At 39.2% G+C, this 27,207-nt stretch overlaps 2 long non-coding RNA genes across 2 annotated transcripts in view; one reads left to right on the top strand and one right to left on the bottom strand.

Annotated features, from left to right (window-relative positions):
- The window catches only part of Gm30162, a 41,736-nt gene that overhangs the window by 11,535 nt on the left and 2,994 nt on the right, over positions 1-27,207 (bottom strand). The window contains exon 2 of the long non-coding RNA XR_384965.1: positions 11,346-11,480. This is a non-coding gene — a long non-coding RNA (predicted gene, 30162). The remainder of the gene's footprint in view (positions 1-11,345; positions 11,481-27,207) is intronic.
- Gm41474 (predicted gene, 41474) overlaps positions 6,275-27,207 on the top strand; it is a 38,345-nt gene continuing 17,412 nt past the window's right edge. Inside the window, exons 1-2 of the long non-coding RNA NR_168724.1 lie at positions 6,275-6,318; positions 11,642-11,763. This is a non-coding gene — a long non-coding RNA (predicted gene, 41474). The remainder of the gene's footprint in view (positions 6,319-11,641; positions 11,764-27,207) is intronic.

Genomic DNA, 27,207 nt, shown 5'->3' with positions numbered 1-27,207 from the left:
GGCTGATCTTCAATAACAAAAAAAATAACAGAAAGCCAACACTCACGTGGAAACTGAACAACACTCTTCTCAATGATACCTTGGTCAAGGAAGGAATAAAGAAAGAAATTAAAGACTTTTTAGAGTTTAATGAAAATGAAGCCACAATGTACCCAAACCTTTGGGACACAATGAAAGCATTTCTAAGAGGGAAACTCATAGCTCTGAGTGCCTCCATGAAGAAACGGGAGAGAACACATACTAGAAGCTTGACAACACATCTAAAAGCTCTAGAAAAAAGGAAGCAAATTCACCCAAGAGGAGTAGACGGCAGGAAATAATCAAACTCAGGGGTGAAATCAACCAAGTGGAAACAAGAAGAACTATTCAAAGAATTAACCAAACGAGGAGTTGGTTCTTTGAGAAAATCAACAAGATAGATAAACCCTTAGCTAGACTCACTAGAGGGCACAGAGACAAAATCCTAATTAACAAAATCAGAACTGAAAAGGGAGACATAACAACAGATCCTGAAGAAATCCAAAACACCATCAGATCCTTCTACAAAAGGCTATACTCAACAAAACTGGAAAACCTGGACGAAATGGACAAATTTCTGGACAGATACCAGGTACCAAAGTTGAATCAGGATCAAGTTGACCTTCTAAACAGTCCCATATCCCCTAAAGAAATAGAAGCAGTTATAAATAGTCTCCCAGCCAAAAAAAAGCCCAGGACCAGACGGGTTTAGTGCAGAGTTCTATCAGACCTTCAAAGAAGATCTAATTCCAGTTCTGCACAAACTTTTTCACAAGATAGAAGTAGAAAGTACTCTACCCAACTCATTTTATGAAGCCACTATTACTCTGATACCTAAACCACAGAAAGATCCAACAAAGATAGAGAACTTCAGACCAATTTCTCTTATGAATATCGATGCAAAAATCCTCAATAAAATTCTCGCTAACCGAATCCAAGAACACATTAAAGCAATCATCCATCCTGACCAAGTAGGTTTTATTCCAGGGATGCAGGGATGGTTTAATATACGAAAATCCATCAATGTAATCCACTATATAAACAAACTCAAAGACAAAAACCACATGATCATCTCGTTAGATGCAGAAAAAGCATTTGACAAGATCCAACACCCATTCATGATAAAAGTTCTGGAAAGATCAGGAATTCAAGGCCCATACCTAAACATGATAAAAGCAATCTACAGCAAACCAGGAGCCAACATCAAAGTAAATGGAGAGAAGCTGGAATCAATCCCACTAAAATCAGGGACTAGACAAGGCTGCCCACTTTCTCCCTACCTTTTCAACATAGTACTTGAAGTATTAGCCAGAGCAATTCGACAACAAAAGGAGATCAAGGGGATACAAATTGGAAAGGAGGAAGTCAAAATATCACTTTTTGCAGATGATATGATAGTATATATAAGTGACCCTAAAAATTCCACCAGAGAACTCCTAAACCTGATAAACAGCTTCGGTGAAGTAGCTGGATATAAAATTAACTCAAACAAGTCAATGGCCTTTCTCTACACAAAGAATAAACAGGCTGAGAAAGAAATTAGGGAAACAACACCCTTCTCAATAGTCACAAATAATATAAAATATCTCGGAGTGACTCTAACTAAGGAAGTGAAAGATCTGTATGATAAAAACTTCAAGTCTCTGAAGAAAGAAATTAAAGAAGATCTCAGAAGATGGAAAGATCTCCCATGCTCATGGATTGGCAGGATCAACATTGTAAAAATGGCTATCTTGCCAAAAGCAATCTACAGATTCAATGCAATCCCCATCAAATTTCCAACTCAATTCTTCAACGAATTAGAAGGAGCAATTTGCAAATTCATCTGGAATAACAAAAAACCTAGGATAGCAAAAACTCTTCTCAAGGATAAAAGAACTTCTGGTGGAATCACCATGCCTGACCTAAAGCTTTACTACAGAGCAATTGTGGTAAAAACTGCATGGTACTGGTATAGAGACAGACAAGTAGACCAATGGAATAGAATTGAAGACCCAGAAATGAACCCACATACCTATGGTCACTTGATCTTCGACAAGGGAGCTAAAACCATCCAGTGGAAGAAAGACAGCATTTTCAACAATTGGTGCTGGCACAACTGGTTGTTATCATGTAGAAGAATGCGAATCGATCCATACTTATCTCCTTGTACTAAGGTCAAATCTAAATGGATCAAAGAACTTCACATAAAACCAGAGACACTGAAACTTATAGAGGAGAAAGTGGGGAAAAGCCTTGAAGATATGGGCACAGGGGAAAAATTCCTGAACAGAACAGCAATGGCTTGTGCTGTAAGATCGAGAATTGACAAATGGGACCTAATGAAACTCCAAAGTTTCTGCAAGGCAAAAGACACCGTCAATAAGACAAAGAGACCACCAACAGATTGGGAAAGGATCTTTACCTATCCTAAATCAGATAGGGGACTAATATCCAACATATATAAAGAACTCAAGAAGGTGGACTTCAGAAAATCAAATAACCCCATTAAAAAATGGGGCTCAGAACTGAACAAAGAATTCTCACCTGAGGAATACCGAATGGCAGAGAAGCACCTGAAAAAATGTTCAACATCCTTAATCATCAGGGAAATGCAAATCAAAACAACCCTGAGATTCCACCTCACACCAGTCAGAATGTCTAAGATCAAAAATTCAGGTGACAGCAGATGCTGGCGAGGATGTGGAGAAAGAGGAACACTCCTCCATTGTTGGTGGGATTGCAGGCTTGTACAACCACTCTGGAAATCCGTCTGGCGGTTCCTCAGAAAATTGGACATAGTACTACCGGAGGATCCAGCAATACCTCTCTTGGGCATATATCCAGAAGATGCCCCAACTGGTAAGAAGGACACATGCTCCACTATGTTCATAGCAGCCTTATTTATAATAGCCAGAAGCTGGAAAGAACCCAGATGCCCCTCAACAGAGGAATGGATACAGAAAATGTGGTACATCTACACAATGGAGTACTACTCAGCTATTAAAAAGAATGAATTTATGAAATTCCTAGCCAAATGGATGGACCTGGAGGGCATCATCCTGAGTGAGGTAACACATTCACAAAGGAACTCACACAATATGTACTCACTGATAAGTGGATATTAGCCCAAAACCTAGAATACCCAAGATATAAGATACAATTTCCTAAACACATGAAACTCAAGAAAAATGAAGACTGAAGTGTGGACACTATACCCCTCCTTAGAAGTTGGAACAAAACACCCTTGGAAGGAGTTACAGAGACAAAGTTTGGAGCTGAGATGAAAGGATGGACCATGTAGAGACTGCCTTATCCAGGGATCCACCCCATAATCAGCATCCAAACGCTGACACCATTGCATACACTAGCAAGATTTTATCGAAAGGACCCAGATGTAGCTGTCTCTTGTGAGACTATGCCGGGGTCTAGCAAACACAGAAGTGGATGCCCACAGTCAGCTAATGGATGGATCACAGGGCTCCCAATGGAGGAGCTAGAGAAAGTACCCAAGGAGCTAAAGGGATCTGCAACCCTATAGGTGGATCAACATTATGAACTAGGTGATTTAACGAGTGTCAGTTTGACTGAGAGACTCTGCCTCAAGGAACAAGGTAAAACAGTGATCCAGGAAGATTTCCAATGTCAGCATGCGTGTGTCCACAGAAGCAACCTCACACTTGAAAATACCTCATACATAAACATGAAAAACAAAGGAAGTAAAGTGATTGGAAAAATAGTTTCAGTTAAGCATGACGGAGCTATTGTGGAGATGGATAAGCAAAAACAAGAGTCCAGAGTCTTTGTAGAAACTGAACTTGGAGACTTGCACTAGCTGTCCCAGATTGACTGTGCAAGGTGGAGAATGGTGATACCTTCCAGGAGTTCTTGTATAGTTCAGGATTGATTTGTTTGTTTGTTTATTTTTGAGACAGGGTTTCTCTGTATAGCCCTGGCTTTCCTGGAACTCACTTTGTAGACCAGGCTGGCCTTGAACTCAGAAATCTACCTGCTTCTGCCTCCCAAGTGCTGGGATTAAAGGCATGTGCCACCACCGCCCAGCTGTTTTTTTTTTTTTCCTTTTTCATAAGAAATTGAGAGTTGATCTTTTATGTTCTGTAAAAAATTTTGTTATAATTATGATATGGATGGCATTAAATCTGTAGATTGGTTTTGTTAGGATGACCACTTTTACTGTGTTAATCCTACTGATTCATGAGCATGGAAGTTCTATCCATCTTCTGAACTCTTCTTCAGTTTCCTTCTTTAAAAAAGTTGAAGTGTTTTTCAGACAAGTCTCACTTGCTTGGTTAGAGTTACCCCTGCCTGACATATTTTGTATTATTTGAAGCTACTGTGAAAGGTGTTGTTTTCCCTGGTTGTTATTGTGATTTAAGCTGTTGCCCAGTATCTGGGTTTGGGATAATTTATAGTTCTAAGAGCTAATTTCTGGGTTTGTCTTTGCTTGGCAGACATTTTCTTCTTTTATTTCTGTTTCCTCTCTGGATTTTTGGAGCGTGCGATGGCTGTTTGTTGCTTGGTTTGCTGGTGTACACAAATGGTGTGTTCACAGGGAATATCTGCTGATGTAGGAGACTGGGATATTGGGAAGAGTGGTGCTTGTGACTGGGGGGGGGGGGAGACACACACACACACACACACACACACACACACACACACACACACACACAGAGAGAGAGAGAGAGAGACTGAGGTAGTCTACCTGGTTTTCTGACAAATGTGGTCTGTGTTTGAGCAGGCAGTGTCTGCAGAAGAGAGCTGGATCCAGTGAGGAGTTGGAGGGGGGAGATTTAGAGGGGATGGTTTGTGGAATCCGTAGGACATGTGGGCACAGGGGCGTGCGGGAGGCTGCTGGTCGTGATCTTTTGCAGGGCTAGGGACAAGGCTGAGGTATTCTAGAGGAACAGAGAGAAAAGAGGTGTGCAGGTACCCTATTGATTTTTTGGCAGGAGTTAAAAGGAGTTTTTAAAAGAGATTATAGTTATATAGCGCTTCAAGACTTCAGTTAAAAAGCTGTTAGCATTTTTAGCATAGATGAATGTTCTTTTATCCCTAGGTTATGACAAATTATACTTTCCTTTGATCTCTGATCTGCATTTGGTAATTGATCCAAATCAGAGAGGAGGACACGAGTTTCTAATAGTTACTCATAAAAGGGTTTCTGTGTGATAGAGCTGAAGAGGAATTTTTTTTTTTTTTGAAAAATGCAATTTTGAATCAAGGTGTGCTAGGAAGCATAAGATACAGAGACTCCCAAAAGAAAAAAATTAAATGTCAAGAACAATACTAAGGAAAAGAAGAAGTTTTGTGTATCATGTTAAATGAGTAGATTTCTACCATGATTTTGCCTTATTGTATCCCAGTATCATTTCAATACATATAGTTGGCATATTGTGGTGATTTGAATGAGAATGGCCCTCATAAATTCATATGCTTGAATGCTTGGTCTATAGTTGGTGGAACATTTTGGGAAGGATAGGGAGGTCTGACATCATAGAAGAGTTGTGTTTGTCATTGGGAATAGGGTTTGATATTTCAAAAGCCCATACCAGACCTGGTCTCTTTCTAACGCTGCCTTCTGCTTGTGTGTCATGTATAAGGTCTCAGCTTTTGGCTGTACATGCTGGGGGGAGGGGGGAGGGGAGAAGCGTTCTCTGTGGCTTTTGGTGTTACAGCTCTCTTAGATAGTATTCAGTGGAACCACTTGTTTACTTTATTTGGGGTAAGCCAGGGCTATATGAACCTTGGAGAGTGGGAAGGAGTTTTCTTAGGTTGAATGTCTATTGGCTGGGGCTTAAGGTGCTGGAAATGCCTCATTTACACGGAGAGGTGTGGGGAGCGGGTGTGGCGGCAGTCCCAAAGGCGCCAGGGACTGCAGCTAAGTCATATGACTTGCACCTGACTTCCTCATATAAGACACAAACATCTTGAGTGCTGCGCAGGTGTACCAGGATACAGGTGAATCCAATTTGGTGGAGATTTGCCCCTGCTGCCCTGATTAGCTGAAGCCTCGTGACTGGCGAGGGGGCGTGGTCTGCGGTTCGTGGATGAGAGAGAGTATAAAAGAGTGAGAGGCCCAGGGTTCGGGGGAGATATATAAACAAGGGAGATATAAACAAGGGAAATATAGAGAAAGAAGAAACAGGACTGAATAAACGTGTGCAGAAGGATCCTGTAGCAGCGTCGTTCTTCCTGGCCAGTTGGGCGCGCGCAACAGAGAGGCATTCCAGGTATAGGTTCTTATCGAGAGAAAGGCAGTTGAGCCTGTAATTTGACCAAGAAGCATGGAACATTTCTCAGGTAGGGGATTGGGGGGGGGGGTAGGATTCCACAGATAAGGTCAGGTGGAGAAGAGAAAAAGGGAATTCTCCGTTTTGTGCTGAGCTCAGGGAACTGTCAGGTCTTTGTAGGTTATGTGATCTTAGCACTAGGGTTTCCCGACAGTCATGGACTCACACAGTGAATCTATAAGCAAGCCCCCATAAAATGTTTTTTTTTTCTTCATAAGTTGCCTTGCTCATGCATTGTAGCTTTTCCCAGCAATAGAACAACAACTAGGACAGACAGAAACACACACACACACACACACACACACACACACACACACGCGCGCGCGCACACACACACACACACACACACACATTGAATATTTAATTATATATAAACCAGCAAAATTACCAAGTTTGTTTCTTATGTACAACTGTAGAACGATCATGGAATTCTCTTTTAATATTATATATGCTTAGTACAATTTCCTCCTCATGAGTTACCCTGTGCTTCCTATTTACACTGGAGTTTCAATCTGGTGATTGTTTTTAGCATAACTCTTTGGAAACACATGCTGAATCTATTTTTTACAGGTGGAGTCGTTTAAGCAAGAGAAATTTGTGTCCCCACAATTCTGGAGACACAGTTCCTCCTGTCTGAGGCATACTTCCTTCTACAGCCTCTCTCCTTGGTTTGCGGGTAGATGCTCTCTTTCTGTGCTTTCTGTAGTGTCCCTTTTGTGCATGGGTCTCGGTTCCAGTCCATCTCCTCTTGATAAGATCCCCAGTGATATGGAGTGATGGACAACCCTAATGAGATTGCTTTACCTTAAAGCTATTGCTATATACAGTCATATTCTGAGCTATTAGAGGTTAAAATGTTAATATATGAATATCAGGAGAACAAAAATCATGTTATATTGAGAAAGTTTGAAGTTGCATACTTCATGTTGGGGAATCTATGGGAATGGAAGTGGAAGCATTAAGAGTAAGCATTGGGACAGTTGTATTGTGTATCATGCCTGACAAAGCTTCTGTCAACAGAAGTTGTTCATCAGTTTCCTTCACATTTGGCTGAACATGGGTGGGGCCACAAGCAAGGAAGCTCTCTAATAGCCAAACCACCTTGATGGAATTTATTTCATGATGGTGGTATTTCCAGGAAACTGTTTCTAGATGAAAACCTGTATAGTATTAATCTGTAGTGTGTACCTCCATCAGTGTGTTTTTTGAGAAATAAATTAAATTTTGGATTAATATATGATAATATTGTGTATAAAATATCATCATAACTATTTTTTCATCTGAAAATGAAGCTAGGCCACTTGAATTGAGACTTGCCTGTATAGCTTGCACTGTGTATTCTACTTAAATAAGGTTGTTCTACTATTTTGAGGATTGCACACTCTGCAATAGCAGATGCCTAAAGTGCTTTCTGAGGCAGGTTTATATGCAACCATTAGCCATTTGATTTGTAGAAAATACTTTTAACAGTAAAGATTGACATTGAATTCTTCTTTGTTGAACAAGCAAAAGTCCAAATGGCTTTTGATAAAAACACTAACAAATCAAAACCAGATCTGATCTAATTGTAACCCAGATGTAACTAATCCTGAATGAGCTGGAAAGGTGAAGAGTCTAACCTTTGATTAGGGCAGCATCTTAAAATACTCTACAGATGAAATACATTTTGGATAGTTGTGACATATCAAGCAAGATAAGCAGAAAATAAAGTAAGATAAAGAACACAGATGGAAAGATTGATGGCAGTGGAGCAGTTATTAAAACACACAAATATTATGTTAAGGGCCATGACCTTTTATTGAAAGTACAGGAGTAGAGAAACACCTGATGAACCATCAGAGATATGGCACATTTTCCTATTTTTTTGTTTATTAGTTATTTATTTTTCTTTTCGGACGTACAGGCAAATTCCTTTTTGTTCTTATTCATAATGAAATATATTAAAATGGAATTCTTGCATTTCAGTAATGGCCCCCAAATCTCTGTTTCCTCAGGGTACACTAAGTCTGAAGATTAAGCTGGATGACCAGTGCCTGATATGAGTTTGTAGAAAGGAGAGGAATCAGTCCTAGCAAGAATTAGTGGCCTCATTGAACACCGTGGCATGAAATATGCCTCAGTGACATGTGAACATTAAGATAGAGAAAGCTGTAAGCAAAAATTATTGATGATATATGGCTCATCTCATAATACTGGTCATTTTATTGAACCAGGTGTTATAAAAATAAAACCCAATAAAGTCAAGATTTTAAAATTGAGAGAAATATTGTACGATGGTATCCTCCAAATTTGCCATTGATTAATACCAAATGCTTTCGAAGACCAACAAAATCACAAAAAAACCCCACATATACTCCTTTAACTTAGACATCTATAAGTTAGCACCAGTTAGGTACCTCTACTGACTGATCAGAGGCAGTGACATCATTGTAGGTTTTTTTTTTTTGTCACCATGATCTCTTTGATTACAAGAGTCCAAACATATTAGAGATAATCCCTAAATGTTGTAGTACAAGATATGATCTCTAAATGTTACAGTACGAGATGCAACGATCAAAAGGAAGACACTGGTAGGCTTGGTTTCTGGGGAACCGGCTCTCTCTGCTAGGCCTTTATGCATCACCTTGTCCAATCCCTATGCCAGAGTTTATATCAAATGCACCAAGTGAAACCTGCACCAGAAATCATCTTTATATTTATCAATTTCTAGTGAATTTTCAAGACCAAATAAAAGGATATCCCATTCCAGATTATTTTATTTCCACATGAAGCAGATTTTGTTGGCTTTTTTTTGCTTTTATTAATTTCTAATAGACTACTTAAATATTGGTCAAAGCTCTTTTTGCTTTTCAAAGACACTGGACTGACCAGTGAAAGCTGAAATACCTTTTTCATGCTTGTTCTTATGATATTGTAGTACATACTCCATGCTCAAGAATTTTTGAGTGAAAATAGCTGGAAGCACTAGACAAAAAGAAAACGAATATATACTTTTTATGTTTCTAGGAAAAATCATAGTCACCTTAAACTATAAATAAGGGGAATTTCAATCATGAAGAACACAAAACAAATGGGAAAGTATAGATCAGAATGAAATGTACATGTGCATTAGATTAGATTGCAATGCTGTCCATAAACAGTCCCCCCCCCCCGAAAAAAAACCCCCACAGAAATCGCACATATGATTCTAGAGTAGGTATCAGACATGATAAGAGGAAAAATAAATCGTTTAAATCCTTGGCTCGGAAGCAATGGTTCTCAGCCACCCAAATGTTGTGAGCATTTGATGCAGTTCCTCATGCTATGGTGACCCGCAAAATGAAAATACTTTTGTGCCACTTCACAACTGCAGTTCTGCTATCGATATTAATCATAATGCAAATATCTGATAGGCAAGATATCTGATCTCTGTGAAAGGGATTGTTCAACCCCCAAGGGGCTGCAACCCACAGGTTCAATATCGTTGCTCTAAAGGAAAAGAATCAGCAAGTATATAAGGTTAAGAGGAAAAGATACATTATTTAGAAAGAAAGGAGTTATTTTGCTCAGAGAGGAAAACAATGTAAGGGTGGAGAGAAACTGGTTTCAGACACATAAAGATCTATGAGGATAGTATTTAACCTAATTGTTAATTACACCTAAAGAAAAACTCACTGGAAAATCTCAGGTTTCAAAACAAAACAATATGCCCGATTAAGAACTTGCTTAACTCATATATATATAATATGAGTTAATATATATAAAATATATCTTATATATATAATATCTAATATATATATATATATACGTTAGATATTTTCTTTATTTACATTTCAAATATATCTCCTTTCCTGATTTCCCCTCCACAAACCCCTTATTCCCTCCCCCTCCCCCTGCTCACCAACCAACCCACTCGCACTTCCTAGCCCTGGCATTCCCCCACACTGGGGCAGAGAGCCTTATAGCTTCTTCATAGTGTTTAAGGATGGAATAAATGACTGAAGCAATAGCACCGCATGATTCATAGTCTCTGTCTTGGACAAAGTAAGGCATGAACGGTTTTCTGGTGCACTTTGAGTTTAGACCAAAGATCCTATGTATAAGCAGGAAAAACAAACAAACAAACAAACAACCCCAAACCAAACCAAAACCAAAAAACTCTTAGAAAAGTCTTAAACATACTTAGGGTCTTGTAATGAATGAAAATTAAAAAGCTCATCAGTTGATGAATTCACACTCATTTGTATATAATTGGTTGAAATTCAGTTTAAAATCATCAAATGATGATTATATACATTCATAAATGATTTGGTGAGTAATCTGGAGGACAATATTCTACTATCAATTTTATGGATACCAAATGTTTATTATAAACTAGGAATGCCTATTGAGTCCTATGAAACTCAATACACTTTTGACACTGATGACAAATTTCCCATTGTCATTTCAACCAGGAAATATTGGGTATATAGTGCTACTTTTTTTTTTTTTTTGGACAGCTCCATTTTTCTATTCTCCAAGAAAGGCAGGCAGCACAACAGATTTCCCAGACCCACCCAGCCCGATGACAGACACCAAAGGTTCCTCCGGATTCCTTATATTCAGACCAAATTAAAAGAAGAGAAAAATTACAAGGGACTTCATGTTTTGACTATAATCACATTTAATGGTCTGTCCAAAGTAAAGTCATCGAAGAAAGCACAGAAAATATATTTCACACTTTCTATACACATCTAGGCTTTGAAATATGTGAATGAATAAATAAAACGTGCTTCAAGTGTGGGAAAGAGATAACAAAAATACCAAACTATCATAAAGTTACAAAGTGTAAGGACAGTGTAGGAAGTCCTATTAGGTTCAGTATATTAATTTTATCAGTCTCTAAACATGGCAAGAGAGTTCTGCACTAAAATTCCAAAGTCTCCTCAGATGAAAACTCACTCTTTTTAGTATAGAAAACCCTGTTTGGTCCCATCGGAAGAAGCATTAGTAGACCCAATGGCATGATCTAGGAAGAAAGACAAATTCACTGATGCATTTTATAGTAGAACCAATTACCTTACACCCAGAAGTCCAATAAATATTGAATGCAACCAGTAAGTGCTGACCTCCTGTGAGTTTGTTTCAATATTTTGAGCAAAAAGCTCCTCAGAGTTCAGAACGTCTTCCAAATGGCCCAATGGGCAGTCTCATCTATCAAAATAAACAGAGGGAATTTACTTAGGGTTCATTTAAAATGTACAATGTAAGGTATATACTGCAATTTATAATATAAGTAAATACTATTAGGTAACTATAAAATATTTATATAATTAATGCCCATATAATTTGAACTGTTAAAAATTTACGAACAGGCTCATTACTTAGAAGCTTGAGAAAAATGGGATTCCAAGGACCAAGGATCAAAGGAAAGATCCATGCTGAAAGACATGAGAAGAAGCAGGAAAGACTCATCATAATTGAAACATTGTAACCGGTTAGTCAACAATTGTAGGAGCCCCGGGGACATTGCAGATTTGTTGCTGTGTGGCTGAGAAAGTTACCAATATTTAAGATATACAATGTGATGCTCTAGTATATGTGTACATTTTAAAGCAGTCATTACAATTAAGCTAGTTACCATAACCATCACTTTACACAGTTTCTTTCCCGTGTAGTCTGAATATGTAATATCTGCTTTCTAGGCAAATTTCATATGCACACTCTATTGCCATGGCCACAGTCCCTTGCTGCACATTGGCTCTCCAGGACACATTCATTTAATGATGATTTCCACATTCCCTCTTTCCCTTCCCCTGACCTCTTTAAACACCTTCTGTGTTCTGAATCTATAATTACTATGCACTGCACATACGAGGTAGATTATGCAGTGTTTGTCTTTCTGTGCTTTAGCCCTTGGAGTAATATAATACCCTATTATGCATCCTTAATTTCAGGACCAGTTTTTAGTCAATGTGTGTGTATGTGTGGTGTGGTGTGGTGTGTGTGTGTGTGGTATGTGTGTGTGTGTGGTGTGTGTGGTATGTGTGTGTGGTGTGTGTGTGTGGTTTGTGTGTGTGTGTGGTATGTGTGTGTGTGTGTGTGTGTGTGTGTGTGTGTATGTGGTGTGTGTGTGTGTGGTATGTGTGTGTGTGGTGTGTGTGGTATGTGTGTGTGGTGTGTGTGTGTGTGTGATGTGTGTGTGTGTGTGTGTGGTATGTGTGTGTGTGTGGTGTGTGTGGTGTGTGTGTGTGTGGTGTGTGTGTGTGTGTGTGTGTGTGTGTGTGGTGTGTTTGTGTGTGTGTGTGATGTGTGTATGTGTGTGTTACAAACTTTTTTTTTTTAACCTATTCCCCTACTGTCGGAGAGCTAGATGAGTTTCTCTACCTTGGCTACTGAGAATAGTGCTTTAATAAGATGATTCTATCGCATGTCAGTCATAGACCGGAAAATCCATGCAGTTTTAGATAATGTCTGTATCAATTTCATACCTTCTATCAGGGTACAAAGGGTCCCTTTCTCCAGTTTCCATGACCCTTCTTTTGCTTTGACCTTTTGAAAATACCCATCCTTTCGACCTGAGGCAGTATTATAATCTAGAACGTTGAAGGTTTAAAAGGAGCCTTAAGATTTATTGTCAAATCCTGCTCCTAATGAAAACCAGAACAATAGCTTGGACAGTAATAACCTAAAATTACCCTAAAGTATGTATAAAAATTTTAGCTACAATAAGAAAAAATAAATCAAAACATTTTTCTTCATAAAAATATGTGTGAAATCTCTAGTTCAATTTTATTTTATGCAGCAGTTAGTAGATAAGATGTAATAGGCTCTGCATTTCTTCATCAAATATATCAGTACACAGAGCTACTGTTTTTTATAGAGTTGGAAATACATTATCTATACCTATAGCATCTGTATCTGTACCTATATCTACATACATATATCTATATTTATACCCTATATCTACATCTATATCTTCTTCCTACCTTGTTCATATCATCTTCTTTATGCTAGGCTAGGATTCTATCACCAATTGTTTATTTACTGAAATCAACCTGAAATTACAAAGCGTTGGAGAACACTATGAGATATCTATGCTTTAACTAAATTCTGCTTTAAAATCCAAACCAAAAATGGGACTCTAAGATGTGACCTTTACATGAGAGTGGTGGCCTGAGAAAACCAGCCTTAGAAGTATCACACTGACAGTACTTTCCTGCCCTCTGCTGGTTGCTTTAAGTCAAAGACTATGAACCTGATAGCAGTTCACAAAATGGCTTCACTGGTGCCATTCTCGCATGGTTTACTTTAGTCAAAAAAGCCATGAAATAAGATAAAATGAAGACAACATTGTTACAAGAAAAGTGTGATGCCAGTCAGCAAGGATTCCCTTTACAAACACCTAGACTTGAAGGAAAGGCTTCAATGGAGAATGCACTAGGAAGCCCAAACAGGATTTCCTAATTTAACTGAGTAAGTATTTCAGGGTAAACAAAGAAGGCATTTATATAAGATCCCTGTGGTTTCTAAATCCTTTAAATATAGTATTAAATACGTCCCAGGAATTAGAAATTACAATTAAAAGCAGGCAGATGAGGAGTCTTGCAGGTGTTTTGCTTGCAGACAATCACCCAACACTGTCCCTGCTTCTACTCAGGGCTGGAGGATCACAGCTGATACCCTGGAGACACTGCAGTCCAGTCCCGCACACAGCACTAAATTTTCTATTTTCAGTTGATTAATAGAAAGAGAGATGGGCGAGAGAGTGCAATGGGCAACTCCAGGTTTCAAAAAGTCAAGAAAAATCAACCTGAGCTTAACAATAAAAGTAATGTGTTATATTGAAATACTTCTCTTCTTTAAGGAGACCAAATGTCAGTAAGAGGTAGGTGATCTCTTCAAATCTGTAATACTCTATACTGCTCATTCACCTGCGGAGACTAACTTAGAATGCCAGTGTTAACCTCACCCACAAAAAGCTGAAATCCAGAAAAAAAAAAATCAATGTTATCAATGCATAGATCTCAGAAGAGAAACGATCCCTAGTTTAAGTGTTCTATGGACCAACCTGGAACACTACTGACACTATTGACAGATAGCCTGGCTGGTTAAAAACTAGAGGAGCTGTGAATACATTAACAAAACACATTGAGGAGAACACTTGCATGACTTGTTAAATTGTCTCCTTCATCCAGTAGACAGTAGACACTGAAGGTTGCCATAGACACTGCTAAGTAAAACATATCCTTTAAAAATATATTCATTGCTTACCACAAAAAGACTCAAACTTAAAAATTAGGGAAAAAATGTTAGTATTTTCTCTTTACTGAAATTCTGCACTGCTGCTGGAGATGAAAATGAACATGTGGCCCACATCGTGCTCCCAAGCATCATAGACAAAGACGTGCTTAAGACCATGTAGTCAGACTTTTTAAGACATACAAAAATTTCTCTAAGGTTATAATTTATGATTAAAATGCATACTAGTTCACCTTTTCTTTAAACCACAAGAGTTGGGATTGAAGAGATGGTCCAGCATGTAAATGTTGGCTTTATTTCCTCAGAGGAATGATTGAGATGAGAACTGTCTCTAAACTTTGCAGTTTTTTTCTCTGTATTAACTTAACTACTCCTATGTCTAGGCCTCGATGCTTCTAGTCTCTGTACAATTTAATCTTCCACGCTGACTGATTTAGACTGACTTTACTCTGCTTCTGACTGAATTGCCCTACTTGGAAAAATTGCCTCTGAATTCTGCAACCTAAACTGCACTGACTGCACAAAATGAACAGAACTGAATGAAACTGCACGAACACAACCCAACTCAACTTCATTCAATTGAAGTGTATAGAACTACACAGAACTGGGCTCAACTGAACTCCATTGCATTGAACAAACTCAACTGAATTGCAATCACTGAACTGCCCTCTACTCCTGACTCACTCTCCCCTGCTCCCAAGTACCTCTCTTTCCTTTTTCTTCTTGTAAAAGTTGGGCATATTTTATTTCTGACTCATTCTGTCAAATTTTTCTCTGATTTGACACTTTGCCCACCCCAACCCCAGTTAGATGTCACTTTCAAACATCACACAAATCCAGAGGGTCTTTGGATGTGATCCCTTGCCAGAGAAGCCATGTTGTTAGATTAAAATTCCTCTATACCAGCAGTTATGAGCACTTGATGCTCCTGTAGAGAATCTAACTTCATTTCCTAGCACACACAATGAATGGCCCACAACCATTTATAGCATTATTTCTAAGGGTTGTTTTCTGTTTGCTGTGATAAACATCTTGACCAACAAATACTTAGGGACTATTTATGAGAAAAAGTTTATATCAGCAGACAGTTTATAATCCATCATGATGAGAAGCCAGGGAACAAGTTCATGGCAGGAATCTAGGGACTGGAACTGAAGCAGAGACCCATGCTGCTAACTGGCTCCCTTTTTATTCCATGCTCTGTCATCTTTCATGTAAAACCCAGGTCCAACAGAAGTGGAGCTGCACACAGTGGCTGGGTGCTCCCACATCAATCATTATTCATGAAAACACCCCACACACATGCCTGTGGGATCCTTCAAGTCTGCTCAAGACACCATAAGACCAAGTACTCAGCACAAAGTAGATTTAGTTGCCAGATGGGAACAGAGAGCAGAGATAAATTCAGGAGATAGAGGAAGAGGGAGAAGGGGAAGGAAACAAAGGAGAAGGGAGAAAAGAGGAAAGGGAGGGATATTAGTCCCAGACAGGAGGCATGGGACAAAGGACTATCACTGGCTAGAGAGAAGACAGATGTGGCTCATGGGTAAATGGAAACTTATACAGGTAAAGTAGAAAACTCCGTGTTAGGATGAAGTATTTACATTTTAATTGGGTGTATTATTATGTGAGCCAAATGAGGTTTTAGATGGCTGGACTTCAATACTTTGGCAGTTGGATCTTGGTAGTCAACCTTAGGAGGACGAATTGGCCAAATAAGAGAATAGATTCTGGTGGCTAGCTTTAGAAATGTAATCTAAAGGTTTTTAACAAGGTAGAAAAGGAAGGCCTGCCAGAGCCATGTGTGCCAGGCCCAGGCTGGGTAGAGTCTTTCAATGTCTACAGACCAGGAGATAGTTCTTGAAATTGAACTTCTTCTCAGGACACACCAGCTTATGTCAGGTTGGCAAAAACTAACCAGCAAACTAGTCTATCTTAGGAATGCCTAAAAGTTTATCTACATGTGAAAATGTATGTACTATCATGTATATAGTCCTCGATAAAGAAATGACGATTGAACTCAGAAGTGGTGGCTCACACCTCTAATCTCAGCAGTTGCAGGGCAGAAACAGGTGGATCTCTGAGTTCTGAGGATAGTATTGTGTACAGAGTTCTAGAACAGCTAGGGATAGACAGAGATGCCCTATCTCCAAAACAAACAAACAAACAAACAAACAAACAAAACAAAAAACCCCAACCAACCAACCAACCAAAACAAAACAAAACAAAACAAAACAAAACCCACCACCACCACCACCAGAAACCAACCAAACAAACAAACAAAAACCCCCAAACCCAAAATCCAATAACAGAATGAACAAGCAAGCAAACTAGTGAACAATAAGCAAGCAAATTATTGGATTTTTTTTTACCAAAATACTCCCTTCATTTTTATTTCATGTGTTTAAAATAAGAAACTAGGGGTGGGCCAATTAGTTCAGTCTGTAAGAGCTTGTCCAGCCCCAACTTCTGTGTTTTAAAGAAAAGATTTCCACAGTATTTCTTATCTAATTTGTAATATGATAATGAGATATTTTTCTTGCCTTAAAAATAAGAATGACATCAAGAAACAGACATAAACCAGTAAGGACATCACTCAAGGCAAGAAAACATCCAGTAAGTTGTAGCTGTTCTTAGTTATTATTAGTACTACAGGAAGGGGCTCCCTGGCACCTGCCACCAGTTCCAAAGCCTGCTGACAACTCACACTTTGAAACCATACTTGCTGACTGTCACTTGGATGCCTACCAGATTTGAGCCTGTTCCTTGCTGTGAATGCTATTTTAAGTCTTTTACTTAACTCAGGTCCTGAGGGAATAGTGTTCCGTGTTACCTAGAATGTAATAGCCCCATGGAGACTTCACATTTCCTTTTGTGACAATCAATACTTAAAAATGTATAAAGATATATCCAAACTTATCTGCTGATGTAGGTGGCATCAAACAAGAGTCTGAGAACTATACTTGGTACCCATGAGAGTGTGTGACATCAGCAAGTCACCAGAGATAAATTTCAGAGTCCCTTGGGGCTACTTTTTAATTTCAGATCAGTAAACTGTTATGAGTTCCTTTATAAGACATCTTTAATCTGCAACCCTTTTTCATTTGCATAGCTTTCCATCTAGTGAAAAAGCTCTCCACACCATAATATAACAGATCTGGTTAATCAGTGTGTCCATGTAAGGGATGTTTACTGTGTACATATATTTGAAATAAGTATCAAGTTCTCAGGAATAGAAAACTTTACATTAGAGCCCCAAATAACTCTGAAACAATGAAAACAAAGTTTAGAGACTATGAGTAGGAGAAAATACTTGTAAACTCTACTCCCGACAGCAGGTTTCAGATTAATAAGGGAAAATAACGCCTTGTTCACTGTTGGGAATGTGTGTACACCTGTTATGAGAACATGGAATGGAACTTTGAATATCAGATTTACCAACAGGTTCACATTTTGCATCCTAGTGATGCTATATTAGGAAACAGTGGAAACTCTAGGAGGTGGGACCTAACTTGAAGAGGGGTGAGTTGCAACCTTCTCTGGTCTTATCCCCTCTCTTGACCTTGACCACCACGATGTAAGAAGCCTCTGTTATCCATTTGCCTAAGAATTTCATGGACTCATTCTTTTTAATAGCTGAGAAGTACTCCATTGTGTAAATGTACCACTTTCCTGTATCCATTCCTCTATAGAGGGATATCTGTGTTCTTTCCAGCTTCTGGGTATTATAAATAAAGCTGCTACAAACAGTGGAGTATGTGTCCTCATTGTCTGTTGGAGTATCTTTTGGGGTATACACCCAGGAGTGGTATAGCTGGCTCCTCAGGTAGTACTATGTCCAACTTCCTGAGGAACCACCAGACTGATTTCCAGAGTGGTTTTACAAGCTTGCAATCCCACCAGCAATGCAGGAGTGTTCCTTTTTCTCCACATCCTCACCAGAAAATGCTGGCACCTGCATTTTTGATCTTAGCCATTCTGACTGATGTGAGGTGGAATCTCAGGGTTGCTTTGATTTGCATTTCCCTGATGACTAAAGATGTTGACCATTTCTTTAGGTGCTTCTCAGCCATTCGGTATTCCTCAGTTGAGAATTTGCTATTTAGCTCTGTACCCCATTTTTTATAGGTATTTGATTCTCTGGAGTCTAACTTCTTGAGTACTTTTTATATATTTGATATTAACCCTCTATCATGCTGGGTGAGGTAACCAAGTCACAAAAGAACACACATGGTATGCACTCACTGTTAAGTGGATATTAGCCCCAAGATCAGAATACCCAAGATACAAGTCACAGACCACATGAAGCTCAAGAAGAAGGAAGAACAAAGTGTGGATGCTGCAGTCCTTATTAGAAGGGAGAACAAAATATTCATGGGAGGAAATACAGAGACAAAGTGTGGAGCAGAGACTGAAGGAAAGGCCATCCAGTGACTGCCCTACCAGGGGATCCATCCACTATTGAGGATGCCAAAAAGTGCTTGCTGACAAGAGCTTGATATAACTGTCTCCTGAGAGGCTCTGGTAGAGCCTAAGAAATACAGAGACATATGCTCACTGCCAACCATTGGACAGAGCATGGGGTCCCCAATGCAGGATTAGAGAAAGGACTGAAGGAGTTGAAGGGATTTGCAACCCCATAGGAAGAGCAACATTATCAACCAACCAGATGCCTCAGAGCTCTTAGGGACTAAACATCAAAAAGTATACATGGTAGATTTTTGGGGGTTACTTAAGTATACTATCATATCATCTGCAAATAGTGATGTTTTGACTTCTTCCTTTCCAATTTTTATCTCATTGATCTCCTTTTGTTGTCTAATTACTCTGGCTAGGACTTCAAGCGCTATATTGAATAGGTAGGGAGAGAGTGGGCAGCCTTGTCTAGTCACTGATTTTAATGGGATTGCTTCAAGTTTCTCTCCATTTAGTTTGATGTTGGCTACTGGTTTGCTTGGATTGATTTTATTAAGTTTAGGTATGGGCCTTGAATTCTTGACCTTTTATCATGAATGGGTGTTGGATTTTGTCAAATGATTTTTCAGCATCTAATGAAATGAACCTGATATAGCTGTCTCCTGAGAGGCTCTGCCAGTGCCTGACAAATACAGAGGTGGATGCTCTCAGCCAGCAATTGAGCACAGGGTCCCCAATAAAGAAGCTAGAAAAAGGACTGAAGGAGCTGAAGGGGTTTGCAGCCCCATAGAAGGAACAACAATATGAACTAACCAGTAAACACAGAGCTCCCAGGGAATAAACCACCAACCAAAGAGTACACATGGAGGAACTCATGGCTCCAGCTGCATATGTAGCAGAGGATGGCCTTGTCAGACATTATTGGGAGGGAAGGCCCTTGGTCCTATTAAGACTCTAGTGTAGGAGGAGTCCTGGAACCAAGATGATGGACCTGGAGGGCATCATCCTGAGTGAGGTAACACAATCACAAAGGAACTCACACAATGTGTACTCACTGATAAGTGGATATTAGCCAAAACCTAGGATACCCAAGATATAAGATACAATTTGCTAAACGCATGAAACTCAAGAAGAATGAAGACCAAAGTGTGGACACTGTGCCCCTTCTTAGAATTGGGAACAAAACACCCATGGAAGGAGTTACAGAGACAAAGTTTGGAGCTGTGATGAAAGGATGGACCATCTAGAGACTGCCATATCCAGGGATCCACCCCATAATCAGCTTCCAAACGCTGACACCATTGCACACACTAGCAAGATTTTGCTGAAAGAACCCAGATGTAGCTGTCTCTTGTGAGACTATGCCAGGGCCTAGCAAACACAGAAGTGGATGCTCACAGTCAGCTATTGGATGGATCACAGGGCTCCCAATGGAGGAGCTAGAGAAAGTACCCAAGGAGCTAAAGGGATCTGCAACCCTATAGGTGGAACAACATTATGAACTAAGCAGTACCCCGGAGCTCTTGACTTTAGCTGCATAGGTATCAAAAGATGGCCTAGTTGGCCATCACTGGAAAGAGAGGCCCATTGGACACACAAACTTTATATGCCCCAGTACAGGGGAACGCCAGGGCCAAAAAAATGGGAATGGGTGGGGAGGGAAGTGGGGGGGAGGGTATGGGGGACTTTTGGGATAGCATTGGAAATGTAATTGAGGAAAATACATAAAAAAAAAAGACTCTACTGTAGGGGAATGCCAGGGCAGGGAGGTAGGAGTGGGTGGGTAGGTGGCTGTGGGGCCACCCTCATAGAAGCAGGGGGGATGGGATGGGATAGGGGGATTCCAGAGGGAATATTGGGAAAGGGGATAAAATTTGAAATGTAAACAAAGAAAATACCCCCACTCTACTACTACCAAAAAAAAAAAAAGTCTCTGCCACATGTTCACATTGTCACAATGCTGACACAGATTCAAATTGTCACAGTACCCTCAGCTCTGATGGGCCAAGACTAGAACTGAAGCTTCTGAAAGGGTGATCTGAGCAAACTTGTCCTTCTCTTACGTTGTTTGTTTCACATACTGTATCATAGGAACACAAGTGCTGACTAATAGAATTCCTAAAACAAATAGAACTACCACGTGACTTAGCAATCACATTGCAGGGTGTATGTGTGTGCACGAGAGAGAGTTCGTGCATGTGCGCATTTGTGTCTATCTGTGCACTTGTGTGTTGTATGTGTATACAAATATATTTTTAATACCTCCATTGAATCAACAAACCACAGAGAAAATTGTCTGAAATGGTAGCCACAGGCAGGACTGGATACTAAATTTTTTTTTTTAACTTTACATCCCGCTCACTGCCCCCTCCCAGTTGCCCCCCTCCCACAATGCTTCCCCAATCTCCTCTGAGGAGGTACGGACTGCCCTAGGTATCCCCTCCTCCCCCTGGGATTTCAAGTCTCTGCAAGGCTAGGTACTTCCTCTCCCACTGAGGCCAGACAAGGCATCCCTGCCATGAACAGACAACAGCTTTGGAAATTGCTCCTGCTCCAGTTGTTTGGGACTCACACGAAGACCAAGCTGCACATCTGCTGCAAATGTGCTGCGAAGGCCTAGGTCCAGCCTGTGTATGTTCTTTGGTTGGCAGTTTAGACTCTGAGAGCCCTGAGGGTCCAATTGGCTTTTCCTGTGGAGTTCTGATCCCCTTTGGGGCCCACAATTCTTCCTTCTGTTCTGCCATAAGTGTCTCCAAGCTCTACCCACTGTTTGGCTGTGGGTGTCTATATCTGTCTGGCTCAGCTGGTTGGCAGAACCTTTCAGAGAACAATATGTTCTTGTGTGCCTGCATAACAGAATATCATTAGCAGTTTGAGTAACAGTGATGCTGCACGCCTTCAGGATGGTTCTTAAGTTGTGCTCTTGATTGCTTGCTTCAGTCTGTGCTCTATCCACCCTGCCTGCGTGTTTTGTAGATAGGATAAATTTTGGGTTGAAAGTTTTGAGAGTTGGGTGGTGTCTCTATCACTCCACTGGGGATCCTGCCTGGCTTCAGGAGGTGCCCTCTTCAGGTTCCATATCTTCAATGTTGTGAGTCACGGCTAAGGTCACTTTTCATTGATTCTTGGCCAACTCCTTTATCCCAGGTCTCTGTCTCATCCAAAATGGTAGCCACAGGCAGAGATGGATACTAAATTTAAATTTAAAATAATTTCAATAATTCCCACACTCACATTTCAATAGCTCAATAGCCATATGTGTTGATTAGTGTTTATACTACACATTTTTAATATGAAATAATATTGAAAAAAATCTTTAGCATCATCGGGTGAAGGAATTATTCCAGACTACCCAAATTAAACCTAAGATTATCTGATTCCATATTTGAGATGTGTCCTTTTCAAAGATTTTAGTAATTTTAATACTCTCTGTATCTTTAAACCAAAGTGTAGCAAAAGATGACATTGAGACTCATAGCAACCAAGTCAAAGGAGACCATTCATAGTCTTCTTTGAAAATATAAAATACATGATGTTGAATTTTTCTTCCAAACTAATAGGGATCATGAGCATCTCGTAAAAGAAGCAAGTCCTTGAACCCCATGCCTTACCAAGAACAGACTCTGAGGCCAGCATTAGCTGTATGTCCTCAGAAGGTAGGGGAATTTAGATGACTGTGTCATACTTAATGCATACTATGATGGACACATAGTATCCTGAACATGTGTATGTATGACACGAATCAGAATCCTAAATCATGTCTAACACACACACACACACACACACACACACACACACAAATCCTTGGGTGCTCTTTGTTCTTAATCTCCATGGAGTTTTAAAGTTTCATTCCTATAGCTTCTGTCATTAGGGAGTATTTGTCCTAACAGTGGACTCTTAATGCCCTGCCCCTTGATATTAAAATATTAGATCACTTAAATTAACTTTTAGTGCAGCCCATTTTTAAATTAGAAAATTAATTTTCCAGACAAACTGAAAGGAAAATAGGTTGTATATATTGTATATGTACATATATAATACATATAAATGTATATATGTATGTATGTATGTATGTATGTATGTATGTATGTATGTATGTATGTATTGTCCCCACACACACACACACATGATCAGGTCAGGAATTCAAGTAAGGAACCTGAACACAGGAACAGAAGCAGAAATTATGGAGGATGGAGGAATTTCGCTTACTGTCTTGTTTCCTATGGCTTGATCAAATACATTACTTAGACTAGCTGTCTTCTTAGAGATGGCATTTTCCCAGTAAGGAATGAGTTCTTCTACATCAATTGTCAAGAAAGAATATGCAACTCACTTTCTAACTTGGTTAGGAGTCTTCTCTCATCTGTAAATACTAAAAACACTTGAAGTAAACCACCCTACCATTCACTCACAAAAGCAATGTTTTTATCATAGACAATCAACTCATTTTTTTGATTCTAAGGTTGCATACTCTTATAATTGTGATTGTATTCTTTGGAGACTATAACTTTGAAAGCATCTATATGTATGCATTACATTTTACACACAGAGAGACACAGACACACACAGACAGACACATACACACACATGCATGCTAAATGTTAAGACAATGAAGTTTCACTATCTTTTGAGATGCTCATACCCAACCACTTGGGTTATGTTCTAGTTTGTGTGTAATTAATCCCAATTTTGCTTGATCTTGAAATTCTTTTCTGTGGCAAAAGTCCATACCTCAAGCACATGTGAGTAGAGGGTTCTAAAGGAAACTCCTGGGGCAATATAGAAGCAGTATGCAGCTGCCTCTCCATTGTCCCAGAAGAATTATACTACCTCCTTATGTCTAGATAATTTGAATAGATTTCTCAAAGGTCATTTTGAGCACTTATGTGAAAACCCCTCTAACTAACTGTACCACTTATGCATTTTCTATTCTTTTGATCAATACAAGTTTCATACACTCATTATATGTGTTAAGGTACCCCTCCAGTTTATTAAAGGTGGTGCCTCATTTGTTCATTTACTTACTGAGACATGCATCATCTACAAATAACAAAAAACATTGACATGGATAATAATGATAGAAAAGGCAAACACAGTTCTTTTTCAGTTCTTGGAGAGTTCATAGTCTAACAGGGGCACAAAGTAAGAGCAAAGAACACGTGTTGCTTAGTAATTGGTGGGTAAAAGACCACTGAAAGGTTACCCATTGCTTATAAATATGATGGAAATAAAGACTTTATAGGGTAAAGAAGCAGTACACGTTTTATTTTCCAAAATCAACCAAATTGAACCTTCAGGTTCATGACAGGAGAGAGAGCCAAGTTTAGTGTGGAAGAGGTAGACCATGATAATATAGAGAGAAGAACAGTTGCTTTGTGGAAAAAAATGAATGGGGGAGAAATACAAAGAAGGTGGAGAAGGAAAATGAGAGGGGAGAACATTTTACTAATTCACAGGTGTGTATAATATGAAAACGGTCAGCTTTTGAGGATTAAGTGATGTAAGAGTGGAAAACATCACCACTTAATTTCCTGGTTTGGGATTTGTTAGAACTTGTAGAAGCTACAGTAAAGGGGGGATGTGGTGCTACCAACATTTATGTCAATAGCGAATTAAAAGTATATACAAAGTACACCTGAAGAGGTTTTAAAAACACAACACTATTTTATAAACCCCTTATGGAAGGCAAGTAAAAGAGCAGTCTCTTTGGAAATGACTTTTTTTATACTTTTGTAGATCAGTCTAATTACAGTAGTTATAATTTTTCCAGAGGTGAACATTGAAGTTGCTGAAGGATCGGTGGTTCTGAAAAGACTACACCAAAAATTATAAAGGTGTAACTGCAGCTGCTGCAGCCAATATCTGAGCTGTATTCAGCATTACTATACCGAGTTTTGGCTATTTCTAATTTTGTTGTATTGGATAACCAGAGAAGGATAGCAGAGGGAGATGTTGGTCAGGGGTGAGAGACAGAGACAGAAAAAAAAAAGAAAAGAAAAGAAAAGAAAAGAAAAGAAAAGAAAAGAAAAGAAAAGTCTTGTCTGTGATGTTAAGACCAAGAGATATATTTGCCTTACACTTTAAGACTACGGACAACAGAGCTAAAGTTCATTTGGGGTAAAATGATGATAGCAATTTCTGAAAGCAGCAAGCATCTTCTTCCTTTGGATTTCCTGACACCACTGTTTCCTGGTTCTCTGTCCTCTGCACTAGCCACCGCCTATCTTTGAAGAATCCCCATGTGTAAACTAACTGTACAGGTTCGGAAGCTCATCCATATCTGTGGATGTCTTTAGTTCCCATCACTTGTGCTGAAGCTGTCTCCTCCAAGAGTACAGTTTGACACACTCAATCCAATTCAGAACAATTCCAGTTGATCACCCCTGCCTATGTCTTCTCTAACTCCAGGATGTAGTAGATAGACAATTGCTTACTCAACCCTTAATCTAAATTGCAGCGTCAGGAATCCTCAAGACCATTCAATGATTCATCAGGAGGACTTCCAGGACTTGGCACATGTTCCTACTCCTACTATGGTTTATTATAGTACAAAGACACAAAGCAAAGTCAGCAAAGGGGGAGGGGTAAGTCATGGCGAAAATAGATCCCAGATCTATCCCTCCTCTTCTCCTCGTGGAGTCCAAAGAATAAATGTTGTACCAGGAAATATTGGGACAAGTTGTTAATGGTTATCTTTTTAGAAGCAAGGGAGGTGCTGAACCTGACCATACTGATGATGTCACTATTTTGGGTATATGAATCCTTTTCTATGACACAGGAATGAGCATTCTCTTGAAATTCAAGTTTATATGTCAACCAAATTCTACACCTGTGGGATGGTCTTCTAAATTGCATGCTCAGGTCTGCTACCCAAATTCTCTTGTGCAAAATAGATAATAGATATCTTGAATTTATAAAGTGCAAAATCAAGTTTCATTTTATAGTTCACTACTTACTCAAATTTTAAATTACTCTTTAAATTTTATTACTCTTTATTCTGTTTATTTGACTTAAGCAAATATCCCTGAAAGCATTCTTGATTCCTGTTGTATATTCTCTATCAACACTCAATTCTCCATCAATGCTGCTCTCTCCACCTTTAAACCAGAGCCAGAACCTGGTCACTTTTCTTTTTATCACTATAACCACCACCACCTAGTTGAAGCAGTAATGCATTTTGTCTGATTATCTTAATAGAGGTCTCAGGAGTGATGTTTCTTATAATCTTAATTCTTTTTCTTTCCAAACTCAACCAGGACGACCCACTAAAATTTAAGACTAATTACGTCATTATTTTCAAAATCTTTCATCTGTTTTCCTTTCATATTGTCATCACAACTCCATCATGTTCAATAAAGCCCTTCCTGATGGCTTTCCTTCTTAGTCCTTTCTGATTTCCGTTTAACCTCTCAGCTTCTCTGCTCAGTTCTCACCTGTCCTCTTCAAGGCCCTCAGAGATCCCAAGTACACTCTTGGCTCGTGGCTTTTTCCTTTCCACTCCCAGGACTTCTAGGAAGTTTCATCTTTAAATGTCCTCTTAGCGACAAAGCTCTCTGCAGTTAGCTTACTTGGAACAGCAACTTCCAGTCCTTAACTTTTTTTCTTTTCCGTAAAGTTCTGTTAATTCCTGAATGTTGGTACCTTTGTTTGTTTTTTATTTGTGGGGTAATACTACTTTATGTGTGTCAAAGCAGAGGCTTTGGATTACCCTCTGTCCCCAGTCTTTAAAGATGTTTGGCATGCAGTAGGTGCCCGATGAATAGTGGATGAATGTATTTAGATACTATATCAGGTTTAAATAAGTCATACCTGGTTATATGTTCGTGAATATAATAATTAAATGCTTCACAAAAGCTAACAACTTGAAAACATCAAACATTTTAAATATCAAAAATAGTATAAGGGAAGTAAAACACCCTTTATAAAAATTATAATTACTAGTAAGTTCATGATTCCTAGAAAATATGGCGTACTTTGGGAAGGGCTCTATTTAACGTACTTTAAATACTTGTAGAAAGAAAAGTCCCCCTGCCCACCTTGAAGTTCTATACTTCCTTTACAAATCAGAATTCTTAACCAGAATATGTTCATGCAAGTATCATTGTTCAGAACTGAGTTAAGTAAAGAGCAACAAAATTACCAGGACTTATTTCAATCAATCATGATTCCTAACTCAGCTCCTGGGATAGAGTTTAGTAGAAATTCAACTCAGTAAGCACCAAATGTCTGTGAGAAGTGACAAAGTTGGGCTGAGGGGTTGCTA

This window comes from Mus musculus, chromosome 16, assembly GCF_000001635.26.
Source record: "Mus musculus strain C57BL/6J chromosome 16, GRCm38.p6 C57BL/6J".
Taxonomy (NCBI): domain Eukaryota; kingdom Metazoa; phylum Chordata; class Mammalia; order Rodentia; family Muridae; genus Mus; species Mus musculus.
Note: the sequence above shows the minus strand (reverse complement) of the source record. Positions and strands in the feature narration are given on the sequence as shown.